Here is a 21435-nt window from a genome sequence, read left to right on the forward strand (position 1 = left end):
TAGACGGTCCCTTATTTTAAAATTCTTTAAAATTTCATATTTTAAAATTCTTTAAAATTTTTAAATTTCAAAATTCTTTAAAATTTTCCATTTAAAAATTCCTCAAAGGCATGTTGAAAGTGAACGGATGGGTGTGAGGTTGAGGCATGAAGCCTATCTACCATCACCCCCCAACCACCCACAAATCTTCCATCACTACCCTCCCGATAGTAAAGTGTTCACTCTACTTCCTTGAAGGTTTTATTTATGAACTTTTAGAAATTAGAAGATATTCAGCTGAGGAATTCACATGTTGCATCTTCTGGTGTGTGAAAGGATAGGCCTGGTTTATTGTTGTTGTTGTTGTTGTTTTAAGATTTTATTTATTTGAGATAGACAGAGATAGTGAGGGAGAGCATGAGCAGGGAGGAGAGGGAGAAGCAGGCTCTCCGCTAAGCAGGAAGCCCGATGTGGGGCTTGATCCCAGGACCCTGGGATCATGACCTAAGCCAAAGGCAGAGGCTTAATTAACTGAGCCACCCAGGCACCCCAGGCCTGGTATTTTAAGGCCTCTTGAAGTTTTTCCAACAGCCCCATCAGAGCCTCCTTCACCTGACAAGCCCAAAACTCTTTCTCTCCCCCAGACTTCAGGCTGTTTCTGCCAGCCAAGCTCTTCTAGTCTCTAAGCCAGTTGCTGTCAAGCAAGGTGTGGGGAGGTGAGGCGGCAAAGGAAGCCCCTGGGTTCAAGGTGAGAGGCAGGAAGACTTAGTAATACCTTTATTAAGTTCTATCAGAGAACCTGATCCTGGAGCTGTCTTGCTTCCTCGCCTGTAACAATGGGACAAAAGGGGAAAAATTATCATGGAAAATGCCTCCAGGGCCATACCCTCACATGTCTCGTTTGAACAGCTCTATATTTCAAAAGAACGCTCTATAGTCGCTGGTCTAAACAATCCCTCTGGGAGGCTGAGCCAGGGGTTGGGAGGGGACGTGAGGACCTAAAATTATCCCTGAGGAGAAAGAACCAGTTTTGTCTCCCAGGGACCCAGCAGCTCACCCACAAGCAGGGTTTGTCCTTGGCCCCCACACCAATGCCTTCCACACCCATGTAGTACCCCAAGCAGGTCTTTGGATCCACGGAGCTGCCCAATGAGTAGAGGTCCAGAGCCTAGCCTCTGCCCCCAAACCCCCAGTCCCGCCCAAGTGATGCAGGCCCCACTTGGCCTTGAGTCTTGGCTATGGCCTCTTGCAGGTCATCAGGGCAATCACTCCCCACTTGGGTTTTGCAACACCCCAGAGTGTTGCCAGTTATCTCAAAGGGATGTCATAAGATTCTTAAAGAATAATATCTAAAACAAATACATGTCATTCCGCAATTTTTTTTTGCAGGACATCAGAGTTGGGGGGCAGGGTAGGGTAAGTGGGCAAGGAAGTCAAGCAACTTCAAAGGAAGTCATTGCTTTAGCGGGTGACCTCGATATTCTGACCAAGGGTCTAAAAATGTTTACATTTTCAAAAAAGGCAAGATTTCCCAAGCCACATGAGTATGCTTGAGTTTTGGGACTGATGAGGCCAATAACCGAAGGAGAGCATGAGCAGAGGAATTCCAGGCCCCTGTTAGAGAAGGCTTTTATGAGCAATCAGAGAAATGCTTAAGCACCTGGTGTGCTTCCCTCTGCTCATCCCCCAGTTCCTGCTCCCATTTCTAGTCTGGCCTCCCCCTGCCCAGGCAGCTGCCAGGGAGAAGGGCTCCCTCCTTTGCCACTTTGTTCTCTCTTTTCTGGGCTTTTGTGTTATTTTCACTCAATCTTTTGAATAGGTAATGCATTCATGTTATTCAGCCATCAAAATGCATGTGATAGAAAGTTGCCTTCAGGGGCACCTGGGTGGCTCAATGGGTTAAGCCTTTGCCTTCAGTTCAGGTCATGATTTCAGAGTCCTGGGATCGAGCCCCGCATAGGGCTCTCTGCTCAGCGGGGAGCCTGCTTCCCCCTCTATCTCTGCCTGCCTCTCTACCTGACTATGATTTCTCTCTCTGTCAAATAAATAAATAAAATCTTAAAAAAAAAAAAAAAAAGAAAGTTGCCTTTCTTGAGGGGTTTTCAACTCCCTTATGTGTAATCACCCTTGGTCTCTTGTTTTCTCTTCCAGTAATATGTTATATGTAAACAAGTCAATACGAATGTATGTGTTTTTGTTCTCTCCTTTCTACACAGATGGTAGTAAATTATGCCCACTCTTCTGCACTTTGCTTATTTTCACTTAATGTATAGCAGGAATCCTTCCATACAATACACAATAGCGTCCCATTTTTAATATTCCATTGCATGGTTATACCATACCCTATGAAACGAATTGGTCACTAGTGGATATCCAATTCATTTCCAATTTCTACTCAGAGATGATGTTGCACTGATTCACTTGAAACGTGTCCTTTCACATGTGTATGACTGTATTTGTAGAACACATTCCTAAAGATAGAATTGCTGTAGCATAAGGTACTAATATTTGCAATTTATTGCCCAATTACCCTCCCCAGACAACGTACCCATGTATACTCTGGCCATGGCCAGATGGAGAGTGGAGGCAAGTGACCTGCTGCTCTGGGAGGTTATCCAAATGACTGGCCCCAGGGGACTTAGTGCTGCCTAGTCTGTAAAGGTCATCCAGCTCTGAACAGAAGCACACATTGCCCAGGGAGAGCTTTACCCTGGCCCTGAGCCCCAGATGACCTTTGTTCTGTGCCCTTGGAAGCAGACAGTGAATGGGGGCCTCTGAAGCTGCCAAATTCAGGCCCCCTGTACTGTTGATGTGTTGGGGGTTCCAGGCATGCAAACAATCCTGTAGTGTAAGAGGGCAGTTGCATGATGGTCTGTGATTTAGAATATGTGGTCAGTAGAACTGGAAGAGGCAGAGACTGCCTGATGGGTAGAAGTTCTGATAACGGGGTTGTGGAGGGAAGGGAGGGGGGTGGCTGTCCCTCCCTTGCTTGAGTAGCTTGTGGTCAGTCTTAATGCACATCACAGTTGGGTGTGTGTGTCTCTGTGTCTGTGTCTGTGTCTGTGTGTCTGTGATAGGGTATAAAAAAGCGTGGGGAGTTCAGATGACTGAGGCTTATATCTCCTCCAAGGCTACATATGTTAGAGGTGTTTATGTGTTAGAGGTGTTATGGTCTATGATCTATAATCTCTCCATTTTGCTTTAAAGTTGTTAAAAGAGACCATGAGTTCATGGTGGAAATTTCTTCCCTTTCTTTACCCTGCCTACCTCCTCCAATTAGTCCAGGGGGATAAGAAGGTAGTGACATAGAATCGGAGATAAAGGGGTCTTAAAGATCAAATCCAACACAACATTTTATAGAATTAAAAGGCCAAGGCCCAGAAGGGAAACTGAGTCTTGGCCACCATCCCACAGTAAAGCATTCCTATCAGATGCACAGGCATCCAAGGAGCTAGATCCTTTCCCAGAGCACCTCTCCGTACGTACCCCTCCAGCCCCCTCAACTCCCCAGCCCCACTCTCAGCTGGGCCCCAGAATAGACCACGGCCCTGCCTCTGGAACTGAAAGGACGCTCCTAACCTAAGACTTTCCTTGTGTTCTGTAACAAAGCATAGCCAATTCTACACACTTCTGATGTTTCCCGAGGAAAGGGACTTGAAGGGAGGCAGAGAAAGCGTCTCCATTCTTGGGACACAAAAGGTCCTCTGGTGCCTAAGTGCGAGCCTGGGACAGACTTTATACAGGCGGAGAGAGAGTGCACATTTAGGATTTTCTAGCAATGTCTTTTCTGTTTGTTTCTGGCCATCAATGGAAGAAGAGACCAGGACGTATTTCCTTCACTCCTGAAGGAGAAAAAGCCATCCTTGTTCTAGTCTCTTTGTGTGTGTGTGTGTGTTTTTTTTTAAGATTTTATTTACTTATTTGAGAAAGAGAAAAAGAGATACCATGCACAGAGGCAGAGGGAGAGGGGAACCAGACTCCCCACTGAGCAGGGAGCCCGATGCGGGACTTGATCCCAGGACCCTGGGATCGTGACCTGAGCTGAAGGCAGACACTTAACCAACTGAGCCACCCAGGTGCCCCACTGAGTCATCATTAAGGTCCTTGACTCTAGGAGAAGCTGCTCCCCAGGGGCTGGGAAAGGTCACACACCCTACCTGCAGCCCAGACAAGACTTCTTTGGAGTTCAGTAAGGCACTATCTTCCAGGGAGGTAGGGGAGAAATCAATCCATTATGGGAGGGAGAGAGCATGAGAGGGTGTACCCACCAACCACAGATAAGTTTCTCTCCTGGCCTTCCAGGCATACTGCTTTGGCTGATTTCTTTGCACCTCCTTTCTTTGATCCAGAGAAAGATTCCACTTGGAAGAGGGCAGATCCACCACACCCCTTGGATCTGTGATCTCCCTCCTTACTCTTCCGTGGGAAGGAAAGCTCAAACAAGGCTGGAGCCGGTCTGGCTCAAGAGCCTGGTGCTCAAGCTGAACGTGTTCCAGCCGCTTCTCTCACATCAACCCATCCTTTCCCCGAGGAAGCAGGTCCTGAGGTGAGGGTGGCTGGTGCTTGGGAAGGAAAGGAAGCAAAACAACCAGGATGGTTTCTCCTCCGACAAAGAAACCAATATCTCACAAGATCTGACCCGTCCAACTGAGCCTGGAACAAGGAGTCGTGCGGGCTAGAAAGAGTAAGCCCCATGAACCCATCAGGGGAAAATCAAGTCTGGGGGTAGCTAAGATCCAGATGCCAGGGGAAAGGCTGGCAGGGGAAAGAGGAAAGTGTTTCTTGTTTTTGAAGAAGTCATGGGTGGGGAAAGGCCAGTTTTTTTTTGTTTTTTTTTTTTTTTTTTTTAATCCCAAGAGAAGGCAAGACATTTTGCTTCTAGGCAGGAGGGGACTGTCTTCCCCTCTCATGATAAATGGGCAGCAGGAGGAAGAGGGGACATCCTCAGGCTCTCCATTCAGCCTGATTCATCAGGCCGGACCTCTTGGGTGGAGGTGTGGCAGCCTGGGTCTCTCAGCCTCTCAGTCACAGCTCTGCATACTTTCTCTTGTGCCAGTCCCCAGGGAGAGTCAGGTGACTAGGACCCTTTCCCTGCCCGCTGGGTAGAAAGCTCCAAGGCCCAAAGAAGGAGCTGGGTTTCACTTTATTCCTGCCAGTGCTGTGGTAGGCAGCTTTGAGCATAGACCTCCGATAGGGTGGCTTTATCCCATGATAGAAAAAAAAAAAAAAAAAAAGAAAGAAAGGAGGGCCTCTCTTGGGGATACCAAGGTGACATCTTAGAAGGGAACCTGCTGTACATTTTACCCAGCTACCCAGGAGCAGACAGGCCCTTTCCCACTGCTGGTGAGATAGCTAGAATTTAACCCTCTGCACTCAAGCCTAGGTCACACTTGCCAACTCTCACATGTCTGAGCTTGTCCCCAGCAGTCCTGGGCTTCTGCACAGGTGTTGCTTCATGGAGGCTCCACAAGATATTAGCAGAGAGGTAGCTGGGATATTATCAAGAGGAGGCCAGATGATCAGGTGTCTTTTACAAACTGTGATATACAGACAAAGTGAGGAAATTATTTGGGGTTGCAAAGGAAATGGCACGATGAAGCTGGGAAGCAAAGCCAGTTGTCCTGGATCTCCAGCCTCTGGCCTTGGCCGGCAGCTGGTTTCATGTTCTCTGCTGGAGAACAGTTTGGGGTTTAGGATAGGGGAGTGGAGGCGCAGAGAGGGCTGGAGACCAGAAGCAAGGTCATTAACATTGACCTCCTCTGCTTCCTGGAATTGGAATTGCCCTCTGACCACCCCCCACCCCGCCCAAGGAGATAAAGGAGTTAACGCAGTGGTGAAGAAGGGTGTAGAAGAAAAATGGGTAAAGGAAGGGTGGGATTCTGAGCTGCCCCGGGTTGGGTCGGGGTGGGGCTGCGCTCCTCCAGACCAGGAAGGAGGGCTTTGTTTATAGGGGTACAGTTTATCTGCAAGCCCAAAGTGAGGAGGTCCTGGAAGGGGTGGGTAACAGAGAGGCAAGGAGGAAAAAAATGTAAACAGTGCTAAGAATGTCTGCTCTCTCCTGGGAGGTGGGGGCAGTGGAAGACAGCCCTGGATTTTAAAAAAGGGTCTTCCCTTTTGGCATCTGGACCCCATTAAAATATTCCAAATGATGCCAGGGACACTCAAAGCCCAGGGCTCCTGTGGGTCCCGGGGCCCTCTCAGAACCACGGAGTACCAAGAAGAAATGGCATTAGGAAGGAAAAGAGTCCTTGCTAGGGACATGGTGGGCCCCCTCCATTCCTTCAGTCCCCTCTCAGGAAGGAGGAGGAGGAGCCAATGGACCAAATGGAATCTGTTTCCTGTGGCACCACGGTTAGGGTCTGAGGACAAAAAGGAGCCATTATTCTTGCAAACCAGTGGGAGAGCTGCTTACCTTCACGTTGGATGGCTACAGGTGTCACAGGCACACACACACACACACACACACACACACACGCACCTGCCTGTAAGCACACCCCACCTTCAGAGGCACACACACTCAGAGATCCGTACACACAATCTACAGAAACGCAAATACTCAGATGTACACCAAAGAGAGTCGTCACAGCCATATGCAGACTCAAATGCGCCTGGCTGAAGTCCACCACCCACAGATGCAAACCCGCACCCCCACACCAAAGCCCGGAGTGTGCACATGGGCACCCTCCATCCGGCGGGCTGGGAATGAAGCTGCAAACCGCATGGCTACAAGAAGCTCCAGCCGAGCGCAGAAGCGGAACCAGGTCAGAGGCCAGCACACTTGGCTGCGTCTCTCCCTACTCATCTCTCCGCAGTGGTGCTAACAGCACGAACTCCAGGTCCCGAGTCTGTCGTGGGAAAGTCCTTTTAAAGCATGAAAGGCAGCGCAGGCTAAATTAAACCCAGCCCCAGCCCTGTTTGCTCAGAGGGAACCAGTCACTGGCTAGCCAGCTCTCCCCATTTCATTGTCATGGGTCCCAGGGAAATTCCTCAGGCAAGTCCTTTTTTTGGAAGAAGATGTCTTAGAAAGAATGCCTGCCCCATTGCGTTGATTATCCATCCATCTGTCAGCCCTTACGGCCCACAGCCATTCGCCGGGCACTAGGCTAGGTGCTAGGAGATGTCAAGAGCCATCAGACATGGGAGTGCCCTTCAAACAGATTCCACTCTGGAAGGTGAGACTTACACACAAGAGAATAACAGCCACATGATGAGGACAGAAGGGTGGAAGTGGACATCAGTGATAGCCAGATTCTGAGGAAGAAGAAATTGCTTCCAGATGGGGGTGGTCAGGAAAAAACTTCACGAAGATGGGAATTGGAGTTGAGTGTTCAGCAGCTTATTGAGACAGAGAAAGGCATGGAAAAAGAAAAATGGCATCCCAGATGGTAGGACTGGCATAAGCAAACATTCTGGATTGGTGTGGCTTCTTTAAGCTGCCTTGCCTGCCTTGGTTAATACACCAGGCACAAGGGAAAAGGGCCCACTGACATTTATTCACTGTTCTCAGCCTCAATCCTGGATGTCTTACCCTTATCCATTCATTCCTAGTTACATTCAAACTTACAGATATGACACTCATTGGATTTTGGTTCTCCGCTCTCATTTTGAACTTGGCAAAACGTAATACCTTCCTGTTGAAAAGTTTCCTCATTCCCAAGGCTAGATATCCCACCAGTTTTTCTTGAACACTCTTTCCCTGATTGACTTGCCCCCTTCATCCACTATCACCTCCTCCAAGGGTAGCTTTCTTGCCTGTTTCACTAGCCTAAGAGGATGGTGAAGAATCCCCTCTGGAGAAGTTCCCAAGGGGGATCTTTCCTGGATTCAGCTTCCAAGATACTGTAGCACACCAGGAAGAACAATGGATCAAAAAATGTTGGTGGATGAGGAGCTTGTCTGACTCAGAAGAGTGTGTGGCTCTTGATCTTGAGGTCATGAGTTCCAGCCCCATGATGGGTATGGAGATTATTTAAATAAATAAATAAAATTTTAATTAAAAAAAGAAAAGAATTGTTGTTAGAACCATTGTCAATCCTCCTGTTTCAAGGATGATATAACATGATTTCAGGAAGATAGAAAGTTGCCTTCCTTCAAGGAAAAAAAATCTTCTTAAAATTCCGTCATTATAAGTGTATACTTTTTACTGAAGCTTGTATTAAAATGAAAAGACTCTGAAAGGGAAAGTCCCTGGGTCGGTTATACTTTGGGGTGAATGATTTTACAAGATGCTTTCCTGACAAGAGTTTGCCCAAGGGGTAGGTAGAACATGTGAAGATATTTGACAATCTTAGGAACAAGGGGAGAAATTTCTTTCTGCATGGCCCAAGTGTGGGCAGTGTTTGGGGGAATGAGCACTTTGATAAAGGGATGGGATGGTCCCTTGTCTTTGAGCAGCTTGTCTGAAGTGATGTTTCACATGATAAGCATAACCATGGAAGTGCAGCAGAATGAACCATGATCTTATTTTTTTTAAGATTTTATTTATTCCTTTGAGAGAGAGAGAGCACACAAACAGGGGGAGAGAGAGAGAGAGAGGGAGAAGCAGACTCCCTGCTGAGACAGCCAGGGGGCCCAATGTGGGACCTGATCCCAGGACCTGGAGATCATGACCTGAGTCAAAGGCAGATGCCCAACCATCTGAGTCACCCAGGTGCCCTGAACCATAATCTTCAATGAAACTTTGAATCAAGAAACATTCTTGGGGGGACATCTGGTTGGCTCAGTTGGTAGAGCATGACACTCTTGATCTCAGGGTGGTGAGTTCAAATGCCATGTTGGGCACGGAGACTACTTAAAACAAAAGTCTGGGTAAAATAAGGTGGAGGAACTAAGGGTTCAGCATTCTGAACACTAGACTAACTGGTCATAACTATGATTACATGTAAAATTAAAATAATAGACTTCTGGAGAGTCAATGTTGTGAGGTGCTTTGACGGGTCATCCCGGTCAATGCCCTACTTTTACAGATTGAAGCTTAAGAGGCAAGTGATTTATCTAAGATCTTATAGCATGTGGCTGGTCTCCAGGTTCTTCACTCTTGGATGTGTTTCCTTTCTACCACACTGAGTTTCAGAACCAGAAAAATGGACTTTGAAAATATATCTTTCATTCTGTCTTGGCATATTTGAGTTCATTAAAATACGTTCTTCTTTGAAACTTCAGCATTCTCTTATGAAATATGGATGTAGGTAATGATTGTCAAAAGCTGACAAAACCATTAGGTGAGAGCTGAAGGAGAGTTTTATAATGAGCCAATTGGACTGACAATACCCAAATTTTAATTGCCAAAGGAGAGACAGCCAGATTTTACATGCCCCCCAATGTAATGTGATAGAAGTGCATGGCACCTTGACTAAGGAAAAAAAAGAGAGAAAGAGAGAAGGAGAGAGAAAAGACTTAAGTTACTAAAATCAGAAATGGAAGAAGGGACATTACTACCAACTTTACAAAAATAAAAAGGATTATAAAGGATTATATGAACTACATACCAACAAAGTGGAATATAGATGAAATGGACAAATTCCTAGAAATGCAAATCCCTACCAAAACTGACTTAAGAAGAAATAGAAAATTTGGATAGATCTATAACAAGGAGACTGAATCAGTAACCAAAACCTCCCAACAGGGTGGAGAGATGGGTTAAATAAGTGACAGGAATTAAGAAGGGTACTTGTTGTAATGAGCACTGGGTCTTCTATAGAAGCTATGAATCACTAAATTCTACACCTGAAAAAAAAAGTCTACACCTGAAACTAATATTACACTGCATATCAACTAGCTGGTATTTAAGTAAAAACTTAATGCAGTCAAATGCTCTACCACTAAGTAAAAACTTAATGAAAGGGGAAAAAAAACCCTTTCCAGCTAAGAAAAAACAAAACAAAATCTTACGGCTTCACTAGTGAATTCTACCAAAGGTTTAAAGCAGAATTAATCCTAATGCTTCTCAAATTCTTCCAAAGATTTGTAGAGAAGGGAACACTTCCTAACTCATCCTATGAGGCCAGCATTATCCTGATACCAAAGCTAGATAAAGATTACAAGAAAAGAAAACTATAGAACAATGTCCTTTGTGAATATAGATGCAAAATTCCTCAACAAAATACTAGCAAACCAAGTTTAGCAACATATTAAGAGGATGATACACCATAAATAAGTAAGATTTATTCCAGGAATGCAACATTTGAAATCAATGTAATATATGACATTAATAGAATGAAGGGAAAAAAAACACATGGCCATCTCAATTGATGCAGAAAAAGATTGATGTTGACAAAATCCATAACTTTTTCATAGTAACAACCCTAAGGGGCACCTAGGTGGCTCAGTTGGTTAAGGGTCAGCCTTTGGCTCTGGTCATGATCTCAGGGTCCTGGGATCGAATTCCACATCAGGCTCCTTGCTCTGTGGGGAGCCTACTTCTCCCTCTCCCTCTGCCCCTCCCCCAACTCATGCTCTCTCTCTCACTCTCTATCTCAAATTAAAAAATAAGAATCTGGGGCGCCTGGGTGGCTCAGTGGGTTAAAGCCTCTGCCTTCGGCTCAGGTCATGATTCCAGGGTCCTGGGATTGAGCCCCACATTGGGCTCTCTGCTCAGCAGGGAGCTTGCTTCCTCTTCACTCTCTCTGCCTGCCTCTCCGCCTACTTGTGATATCTCTGTCAAATAAATAAATAATTAAAAAAATAATAAAAAATAAAAATCTTTTAAAAAATAAGAACCCTCAATAAAGATAGAAAGGAAATTTAGATAGATTAGATATAAAGGAATAGATAGATAGATATCTATAAAGATAGAAAAGGAATTTCCTCAACATGATAAAAGATTGAAAGCTTTTCCCCTAAGATCAGGAACAAGATAAGAATGCCCACTTTACCATTTCTATTCGACATATTGCTAGAAGTTCTAGCCAGAGCAATTAAGCAAGAAAAAGAAATAAAAGGCATTCTAAGTGAAAAGGTAAACTATCTCTATTCACAAATAACATGATCTTACATGTAGAAAACACTAAAGTATCCACACACAAAAAATTGTTAGTGCTAATATATGAATCAGCAAAGTTGTAGAATACTAAATCAGCATGCAAAAATTCATTGTATTTCTATACACTACCTCTGAACAATCCAAAAAAGAAATGGAGAAAATAATTTCATTTACATTAGCATCAGAAAGAATTAAATATTTTGGAATAAAATTAACCAAGGAAGCAAAAGACCTGTACACTGGAAGTTATAAAACATTGCTGAAAGACATCAGGAAAGCTTTAAAAAAAAATGGAAAAAATCCAATGTTCCTGGATTGGAAGACTCACTATTGCTAAGATGACAATACTGTCTGAAGCAATCTACAGATTCAAAGCAATCCATACCAAAATCCTGATGGAGAGGTGTGTGGCTGGCTCAGCGGAAGAGCATGTGAATCTTGATCGTGGGGTTGTGAGTTTGAGCCCCACTTTGGGTGTGTAGAGTACTAAAAAACAAAAACAAAAACAAAACCCAATGGAAAAAATCCCAATGATGCTTTTTTCATATTAGCGGTGACTGGGTGGCTCAGTCAGTTAAACATCCAACTCCTGATTTCAGTGCAGGTCATGATCTCAGGGTCATGAGACTGATCCCCGTGTCAGGCTCTGCACTGAACGTGGAGCCTGCTTGAGATTCTTTCCCTCTCTCTCTGCCCCTCCCCCTCAAAAAATTAAATAAAAATAAAATTTAAAATAAAATAAATAAAATTCATAGGACATCTCAAGAAACTACAAAGAGCCAAAACAAACTTGAAAAGAACAAAGTGGAGGCTTCATACGTCTTGATTTCAAAACTCATTATGAAGCAACAGTAATCAAAACAGTGTGGTACTGGCATAAAGATAAATATGCAGACCAATGGAATGGAACTGAGAGCCCAAAAATGAACCCTCACATGGTCCATGGGTTGTTAAGAAGGGGGCACAACCATTCAATAAATAAAGAACAGTCTCTTCAATAAATGATGCTGGGGAATCTTGGTATGCACATACAAAAGCATGAACTTGGACCTTTACATTACAATTGTTAAAATCAAACACAAATAGAGACCAAACTTGAAAATTCCCTGAGCAGACAAAACCAGTTAAATTGTACAAGCAAAGCTTAATTTAGCTTATTTTGCAAGACAAGTGAGACTAACTTGACCTGGGTCACTTCTTGCTTATGCCTCTGAAAAACATAAGCAAAACTTAAAACCTTCCCCAAAATTGATATGAGGTAACCACTAACCAACTCCCTATAATTTAAAAATTTTCTAACATTGTAACCAATCACTGAGAAGAGTAACAGTCCCTGCCTTCTCACTATTTAAGCTGCTTCATAACAATATACCTCTGAATCTCATTGCATGTTTGGTTTGAATGCTCCCAGTTCACGAAGTATCCTCTTTGTGTGTGGACAGTAAACTTCTACTAATTACTTCTTTGTTGATTCATTGGTTTTACTTCTGCTATTTCTGAACTTTGACACACTATACACAAAAATTAACTAAAAATAAACCAAAGACCTAAATTTAAGAAGTAAATCTATAAAACTTGAAAAAAAACCCCACAGAGGGGAAAATCTTTATGACCTTAGATTTGGCAGTTTCTTAAATATAACACCAAGAGCACAGGCATCAGGAGAAATAGATACATTGGACTTCATTAGAATTAAAAATTTTTGTGCATCAAAGAACACTATAAAGAGAGTAAAATAACAGGGGCGCCTGGGTGGCTCAGTGGGTTAAGCATCTGCCTTTGGCTCAGGTCATTATCCCAGCGTCCTGGGATCAAGCCCTACATCGGGCTCTCTGCTCACCATGGAGCCTGCTTCTCTCTCTGCCTGTCACTGTCCCTGCTTGTGCTCTCTATCTCTGTCAAATAAATAATAAAATCTTTTAAAAAGAAAGAAATCACAATCTTCAGTGTAGGAGAAAATATTTGTAAATCATACATCTCTTAAAGGTTTAACATCCAGAATATATAAAGAGCTTCTGCAACTCAACAACAAAAAGACAATCCAATTTAAAAATGGGCGAAGGACTTGAATAGATATTTGTCCAAAGAAGACTTACAAATAGTCTACAAGCACAGGAAAAGATGCTCTATATCATAAGTCATCAGGGAAATTCATATCAAACCCACAATGAGACAGAACTTCATACCCACTAAGATGGCTGTAATTTTTGAAAATGGAGAATAGTGCTGAAGAGGGTCTGGAGAAATTGAAACCCTCTGCTTGCTGGTGGGAATGTAAAATGGTGCAGCCACTGTGAAAAAGAGTTTGGCCATTGCTCAAAAATTAAACACGGAATTATCAGATGACCCAGCAATTCCACTCCTAGGTATGCACCCGAAAGGACAGAAAGCATGGACTCAAACAGGTACTTGTACACCAATGTTGATAGCGGCATTATTCACAAAGCTGTCAGCAATCCGAGTGTCCATCAACGGATGAATGGATAACAAAATGCAGCATATACGTATATATGTGCAATGGAATATTATTCAGCCTTAAAAAGGAATAAAGTTCTGACACATGCTAAAATATGGATGAAACTTGAAAACATTGTGCTAAGCAGAATAAGCAAGACACCGGGGGATGAATATGCTATGATTGTCCTTACATGAAATATCTAGAATAGGTAAAGTCATAGAGACAGAAAGTAGATTGGAAATTACCAGGGGGTGGTGCACCTACGTGGCTCAGTTGGTTGAGCAACTGCCTTCGGCTCAGGTCATGATCCTGGAGTCCCAAGATCGAGTCCCACATCGGGCTGTCTCCTCAGGGATCTCTGCTCAGTGGGGAGTCTGCATCTCCCTCTTACCCTCCCCCCTCTTGCGCTCTCTCTTTCTCTCTCATTCTCTATCTCTCAAATAAATAAATAAAATCTAAAAAAAAAAAGAAAGAAAGAAAGAAAGAAAGAAAGAAATTACCAGGGGCTGAGGGGACAAGAAGGGGAGAGGTAGTGTGTAATAGGTACAGAATTTATGTTTGGGGTAATGAAAAAAATAAAAAATCATGGTAACAATTACACAATATTATGAATGTAATCAGTGCCACTGAGTTGTCCATCTAACAGTGGTTACAATGTAAATCTTATGTTATATATGTTTTTACCACAATTTAAAAAATCTTTAAAAATTGAATAAAAATATGAGCGAATCCAAGAAATTTGAACACTGAAAGGGTATTTGATGATATTAGTTACTGATTTTTTTTAGGTATGATGATGTCATTGTGGTTATGTTTCTTTAATAAAATGCCCTTCTCTTTTAGCAATAATGTATAATTATAGGTGAAGCAGTAGGATCACTGAGTTTCACTTCAAAATGATCCAGTGAATATATAGACGAAACAAGTCTGACCATGTATTGACAGTTCTGGAAGCTGGGTGATGGGTAGATGGGAGGGGAAATAGTATCTCCCATACTTTTGTGTTTATTCAAAATATTCCATAATAAAAAGTGATAACAAACCCCCTAGTCATTCTAAGTGCTCTACATATATTACTACATTGTAAAAAAGACACTTTTAAAAGATCTTATAAGAATGAGATAAACAGGAGTAACGGGGAAGCTCAGTCAGTTAAGCGTCTGCCCTAGGCTCAGGTCGTGATCCTTGGGTACTGTAATTGATTCCCACATCATGTCCTGGCTCCCTGCTCAGCGGGGAGCCTGAGCGGCCTGGGAGGGGGGGCCTGCTTCTCCCTCTCCCTTTGTCCCTCTCCCCACCCTACTCCTGGCTGTGTGCTCTCTCTCTCTCAAATAAATAAATAAAATCTTTTAGAAAAAGAATGAGAAAAATATAAACAATATTTTAAGATTTTATTTATCTGTCAATAATTCAAAAGTCAATTTTGTACCTGCTAACAAGATGTTATGAATAAAATGTTCCTGAAGCGAGGGTTTCAAATGTCAGACCAGCCACTGTGGCCTCAAACTATTTGTAGTTACTCTTTTGAGTTCAGCTGTACACCTACAGAGAAGTTCATCATTAAGTTTAGAGGATGTGAAACCTATTTCAAGTACTCTTAATTATTGTTGCTGGTTTTGGTCCAGATTGAAGTCAGATTATGGTGGGGTTTTTTTTTATCTTGTCATGTGGCTGATGAAGGGCTTGTTCTAGGGTAAGAGAAATGTGCAAATTCAGATATGTAGAGGAAATGGTGGGTGGTGAGAAGGGCATAAGTTCTGATGCAGGGGAGGCAGGGGTAAGGGAAGGCTTTCTTTGGGAAAGGATGCTGTTAGCCAGATGAAAGGAAATAGGCCATTCTAGGTAAAGGGAACAGTCTGGAACTGCATAAGTTGAGATCCGGGGGCATGAAGAAGCTGGTGGATTCAGAGAGCTATTTGTTCAGTATTGCTGAGTGTAGAAATAGTAAAGATAGTCTTAAGAGTTTGGGGGTTTTTTAGATTTTGGTTTGGTTTGGTTTGGAGGGTGGGTGGCTGTGTTACAGTTGTTCTGGGCATGCCTGGAAAATCCTTAAGGGAAAAAACAAACTGAACTGAGAGGCAAAGTTCTTCCCCACAAGAAAACCTGTTCCTCAACATTGAAGAGCATCCAAGAGGGTTGCAGAGAGCTCCAGCCCCTGACACTCATGGACTTAATCCCACCCTACTACCAGGTAGGATTTTCTGCATAGGCCCATAAGTAATGCTTAGTGTCCTGAGAAATACTGGGCATTAAAGCAATTGAGCGGCCACTGACCAGCCAACCCTTTCTAAAGAGACTTCTACTAATATCCTTGATGTGGAGTTGAACCCAGGGATGCAAATCTGCTCAAAGCACTGACAAGCTTAGTTGGTCTATTTTGAAGATTCCAGCCTCTAAAACCAGTGGGAAATGAGAAGCCACTGGATCATGGTAGAAAAGATACAGGGAGATTTCCATTTCAAATCTGCTTCTGTGATAGCCACACATGGACTGATCTCCTTGAAGAAAAAAGAAAAGGAATCAAGGCGCTGAAGTCAGGAAACACATGTACCAAAAAGGAGCTCAAGGTTCATGGCGCCATGTTGGAAACCACCAGTGTCTGCATGGGGCAGGTGTGATGGGAATGACTATACAAGAGTATTCCTCCAATTCTCTTACTTCCTAAAGGTCTGGCAGAAGTATGAAGACCAAGATGCAGGTCCTTGTTCTGAATGAGGACCCATCTGCCTGCCTCAGTGAGCACCATGACAGATCGAGAAGCTGAATTCTGCAGAGTGAGAGGACTCTACCTTTATCCTTGAAGAGCATCAAGACCGTTGGTTCCATGTCTGTTGTTTTGCTGTTGCTCTACCTATAATAAAATTGCTGGTACATTTACACTCTTTTCTTATACAAAGCAAAAGTGAAACTTCATTGACTCTTCCTATGTGAAACTTAAAAAAAATTTTTTTGAAGGTTCATTGACACAGAGAGAAGTAACAGAAGCAATTAGGGATTCTTCTCTAGTGGCCCTCGGCTTCACAAAACACAAATTTTGTTGTCCTTGCTTCTCAATGGTGATGCTGAAACAGAATCTTCAAAGTTGGCTGCTCTTACCCAGGTTTTCTAGACCAGGGGCTGGCAAATGACAGCCCAGGAGCCAATTCTGGGCCACCATCCCTTTTTTTTTTTTTGTATGACTTGAAAGCTAAAGGAGTTCTTAAACTTTTTATGAGTTGAAAAACAATCAAAAGACCTATAGTCAAAAGTATATATACTGTACACTTAAAATTTGTTAAAACGATAGATTTCATGTTAAGTGTTTCTAACCACAATAAAAAAAAGTCAAAAGGGTATTTCGTGACACATGAAAATTATATGAAATCCAATTTAAGTGTCCCTACATAAAGTCTGGTTGAAACACAGCCACACCCGTTCTCATGGGGTTCGTGACACGGCAGTGGAGGCCAAGGGAAAACCTGCCACCAAACAGCCTTGTAAGGCTTGGAGAATCCCAAGACTGATCTGGATCTATAAGAGTAACCTGCTAATTCAGGGTTGTTAATATTAATAATAATAACAAATAATAACAGAATATTAAACCTTTAACAGCTACATTGGTGCTTATAGGCCAAACTCCAATTGTAGACCAGTGGGGGACTCTTTTAGAGTTGACCAGCCCTCCAGGGAAATTTAAGTCAAGTGGGGACCTCCTGAGGAGTTTCTGGGTTTGTGTAATGAGGCGGTTTGCCTAAGCTCCTCAGGGCCATTGCAACCAGGACCCCTGGGACACCCAGGTCTGCACAGTCTATCTGCAATCTCGGAGGCAGCCTGCAATGCCCGTATCTGTCCTTTGCTATTGCAAGCAGAGTAGAATGAGTCTAGCCTTAGGAATGCAGCAAGTCAGATGGGTAGTTGCTGGGTTTTGACTTACTTCCATACGCCCTCCTTCCTGTCTGTACCCTACCCCCACATTTTCCCCCAGTGCCCTTTCTACATTTAAAAAGAAGAAGAAGAAGAAGAAGGAGGAGGAGGAGGAGGAGGAGGAGGAGGAGGAGGAGAAGAAGAAGAAGAAGAAGAAGAAGAAGAAGAAGAAGAAGAAGAAGAAGAAGCAGCAGCAGCAGCAGCAAGTACCAGAAACTTTCTTTCTGACAGCAAAGCTGCCTGTCCCCACTGCCTCCCAAATTTCATGCTGGCAGATGACTGTGTCCAACCTCTGCCCTACTGGGAAGGTCTTCTCCAGGGACCGTCCTTCCTCTGTCCCCTCAGCTTCCCTGAGGGTGAGGGAGTTGTCTTGAGAGTGGAAAGAGGGTGGCGGCTTGGGGGTGTGAGCTGGACTGGCCCCCTTCTGGAGCTCCGAGTGAGGACTGGGAGAAAGCTGGCAAGCCAAAGGGACAGCGGCCTCCAATGCCAGCTACTCTGTCTCTTTGATTGGAAGCCTTCTCTGGGCGAAGCAGGGAGCAGGGTCATGAAAAACACAGGCCAAGGGGAAGCATGTGATGAGGTGGCGCAGTCAGTCCTGTGTCGCACCGGGCCACGGCAACCACCAAATCAGCCCAGGTCTTGCTTGACCAATTAGGTGTCACTTAGGGCTCATATCTTACTCAGGCTTCTTTGCTTGGTTTGGTTTACCTTACGTTCCACTCCCATTCCTGAGTTCACATCTCAGATTAGTAAGTGATCCCAGTAAGCCTCAGATTAGTAAGTGATCCCAGTGTTGGGATACCATTTGGGACCAAAGGCAGCAGCCCTAAGAGAGAGAAAGTCACTGGAGGACAGTGTGGTGGGAGTCAGGAATTTCGAGGCTTGTGGGGAGTGGAAAGAGCACTCAGACACCCTTTATAATCAACAAGGAAACACAGTGGAGCCCATGGAATAGGAGCCCCTTACTCCATGGGCTAGGGAATTATCTTTTTAGCCACTTCTAGTGTTGGGATCCTCTCTGTAGGCTACAGAAATTTGGTAATGCAGTCCTGCACGACCTCTTCCATCTCCCCAATATCACAATGAAACGCTGCCTCTCCGCAAGCACATCCAGCATGGAGACCAAAGGGTCACTGGCCACTGTCTTTCATTCAGCTACAGTTCCCATTTCTCTTGCCCACCCCCCAGACCCCACCCCTTAATAAGCCATTGAGTACCAGAAGAGGAAATTCCAGCCCAACAGGGGGACTGCTCATCTCACTGGCTCCAAAGCAGAGTTTGGCTTGGGGAAGGGGGATTGTCCTGATATCATCATTATTCAAGAGACTCTTCCTATCCAGCTCTGGGGAGTAGCCTGAGCAGTTGGGACAGAGAAGAGATGAAGCCTCTGAGGTCTCAAGCTGGGACCTTGGGCTGCCGATGGCCTCTGGAGACAGGATGTCTGGTGGGGACCAAGAGGCCCTGAGAAGAGTAGGGTGAGAATATTCGTCTCGGGCTGTTCTAGCTGCAAAATAACCAGACACCCACTGGTGACATATGTCACCAGTGACATATGCAAATAACTAGAAGATGCAACAATGTCCTCACCATGTTATTGTAGATGATTGAAGACACATCTAAAAAAAAATGAGGAATACTCACTAATCCTCATGCTAACAAAGGCAAAGTCATTTGATGCAATTCAAGTAGGGTATGAGCAGGGGCACATTAAGGAGTGTAGGAGCTAAGCCAGGAGGTTTGGGGAGGTGAGTTTTCAATTTTGAATGTTTCTTGATGGATGAGGGGGCAAAGGTATATATACGAAGTTGAGGATTAAAAATAATATGTTATATTCCTGCAAAGAAAAAAGTATTTTACCTAGAGAAGGAAGAACACAAGTGAAAAATTTTAAAACCAAAGATATCCTTCTGCAGCAATAAATGCCAGGGTTGAACTGATGGAAGACTGACCGTAATTAATCAGCATGTTGGTGTAATAGAATGTTCTAGTTAGGGACGCCTGGGTGGCTCAGTTGGTTGGGTGGCTGCCTTCGGCTCAGGTCATGATCCCAGCGTCCTGGGATCGAGTCCCACATCGGGCTCCTTGCTTGGCGGGGAGCCTGCTTCTCCCTCTGCCTCCGTCTGCCAGTTCTCACTCTCTCTCTCTCTCTCTGACAAATAAATGAATAAATAATCTTTAAAAAAAATGTTCTAGTTAACCAAATTCTTTTTTTTTAAGATTTATTTATTTATTTGTCAGAGAGAGAGAGAGCGAGCGAGCACACAAGCAGGCAGAGTGGCAGACAGAGGCAGAGAGAGAAGCAGGCTCCCTACTGAGCACGGAGCCCGCTGCGAGACTCAGTCCCAGGATCCTGGGATCATGACCTGACCCAAAGGCAGCCGCTTAACCAACTGAACCACCCAGGTCCCCAAAATTCTTTTTTTATAACAATGTGTGTTTAAAAATTCTTTCTTACTCTAATAAATATAAGATCATGCTTATTTAGAATCCTGGGAGGAATTTATATTTACGCCAAGATATATTGTGGATACCCTGGAAGTTATTTTGTTAAATAAATTCCTCAGAAGAGGTTCCCATAACATGTAGGAATGGGTTAATGGCAACAGGTCCCCTGACCCAACAAATACCTAAACCATATAAATGTGCTGGATAAACCATCACACACACACACTCTCATTATATATATAACCAAGGTCAAAAAAAAAAAAAAAAAGGAAAGGGAAAAAAAGAGGTGGGGAGGGAAATCCCCAAGTTCTAAAACTCACAGCTAGAGAGAGCTGTCACGTGAGCCTGATGTGGCGGTCAAGAAGCGGTGGGGGCTGGGCCAGGCTGTGGGCTGGAACTGAGGCTCTTGCATAAAGCGGCACAAATGGGACTTGAAAATTTCTTCCCACCACTCCAAGAAAGCAGAAAGCAAGATTGCTGTGTCTTAGAGCTCAAGATAAAAACGGAAATACACTCTTATAAGAAATTACATAACGGGTACCAGCGTGGCTCAGTTGGTTAAGCGGCTGCCTTCAGCTCAGGTCATGATCCCAGGGTGTTGAGATCGAGCCCCACATCAGGCTTGCTGCTCCACAGGCAGCCTGCTTCTCCCTCTCCCCTTCCCTGCAGCTCTCCCTGCTTGTGCTTCCACGTGGGCTCTCTTTCCGTGTCAAATAAATAAAATCTTAAAAAAAGAGAAAAAGAAATTACCAACCCAAATCTATGTTGTGTGGATCTAAATTTGCACTACCTGTCCCATGATGTGAGAATTCTAGGCCAAGAAATTAACATTAAAGTTCACCCAGGCTCTGTTTAACTCCAGGGCTCTAGCAAAAGGGGATGCAAAACAGCTCTACTTCTAGAACATTCTCACTGGAAGTAAAACAGTCCTGGCAGAAGATAAATACATAGTAACAACTTAGAAACCACAAGAAGTGAACCACCTGAAGATTATTCAGTAGAGGCAACCTGGGTGGCTCAGTGGGTTAAAGCCTCTGCTTTCGGCTCAGGTCATGATCCCAGGGTCCTGGGATCGAGTCCTGCATCGGGCTCTCTGCTCAACAGGGAGCCTACTCCCTCCTCTCTCTCTGCGTGCCTCTCTGCCTACTTGTGATCTCTCTCTGTCAAATAAATAAATAAAATCTTTAAAAAAAAAAGATTATTCAGTAGACACAGGTAATAGGAGAATTAGCATCCCAAGAATTAGAAATAATAGAATAATCTGAAAGTCACTATACAACAAGAGAGATTAAAGTTATCAAAGAGATAACAGAATACAGCCTGTAATGAAGAAAACAGGACATTTTTTAGAAAAGGACTAACAGATTTGGAAAAGAATCAAATAGAAAACTAGAAATAAACAATCACCGAGATTCCTGATTTCACCTGTGTGTGTGACTTGTTCTAAGGAGCCCCAATTTCAATCCTGCCTCTTAACCTAAATTTGAAACAGACCCTGCACCACCCTCTTCTCCTTTTAAAATGAGAGTTTACAGAAGGCAAAGAGCAAATGATATATTCAGAATCATGTCTAGCACACAACTATCAACCAAGAACGAGAAGATACCGGTTTACCTTCAAATTATGGGTGCTGGGCGCCTGGGTGGCTCAGTCGGTTAAGCGTCTGCTC

The sequence above is a fragment of the Martes martes genome, assembly GCF_963455335.1.
Source record: "Martes martes genome assembly, chromosome: 2".
Taxonomy (NCBI): domain Eukaryota; kingdom Metazoa; phylum Chordata; class Mammalia; order Carnivora; family Mustelidae; genus Martes; species Martes martes.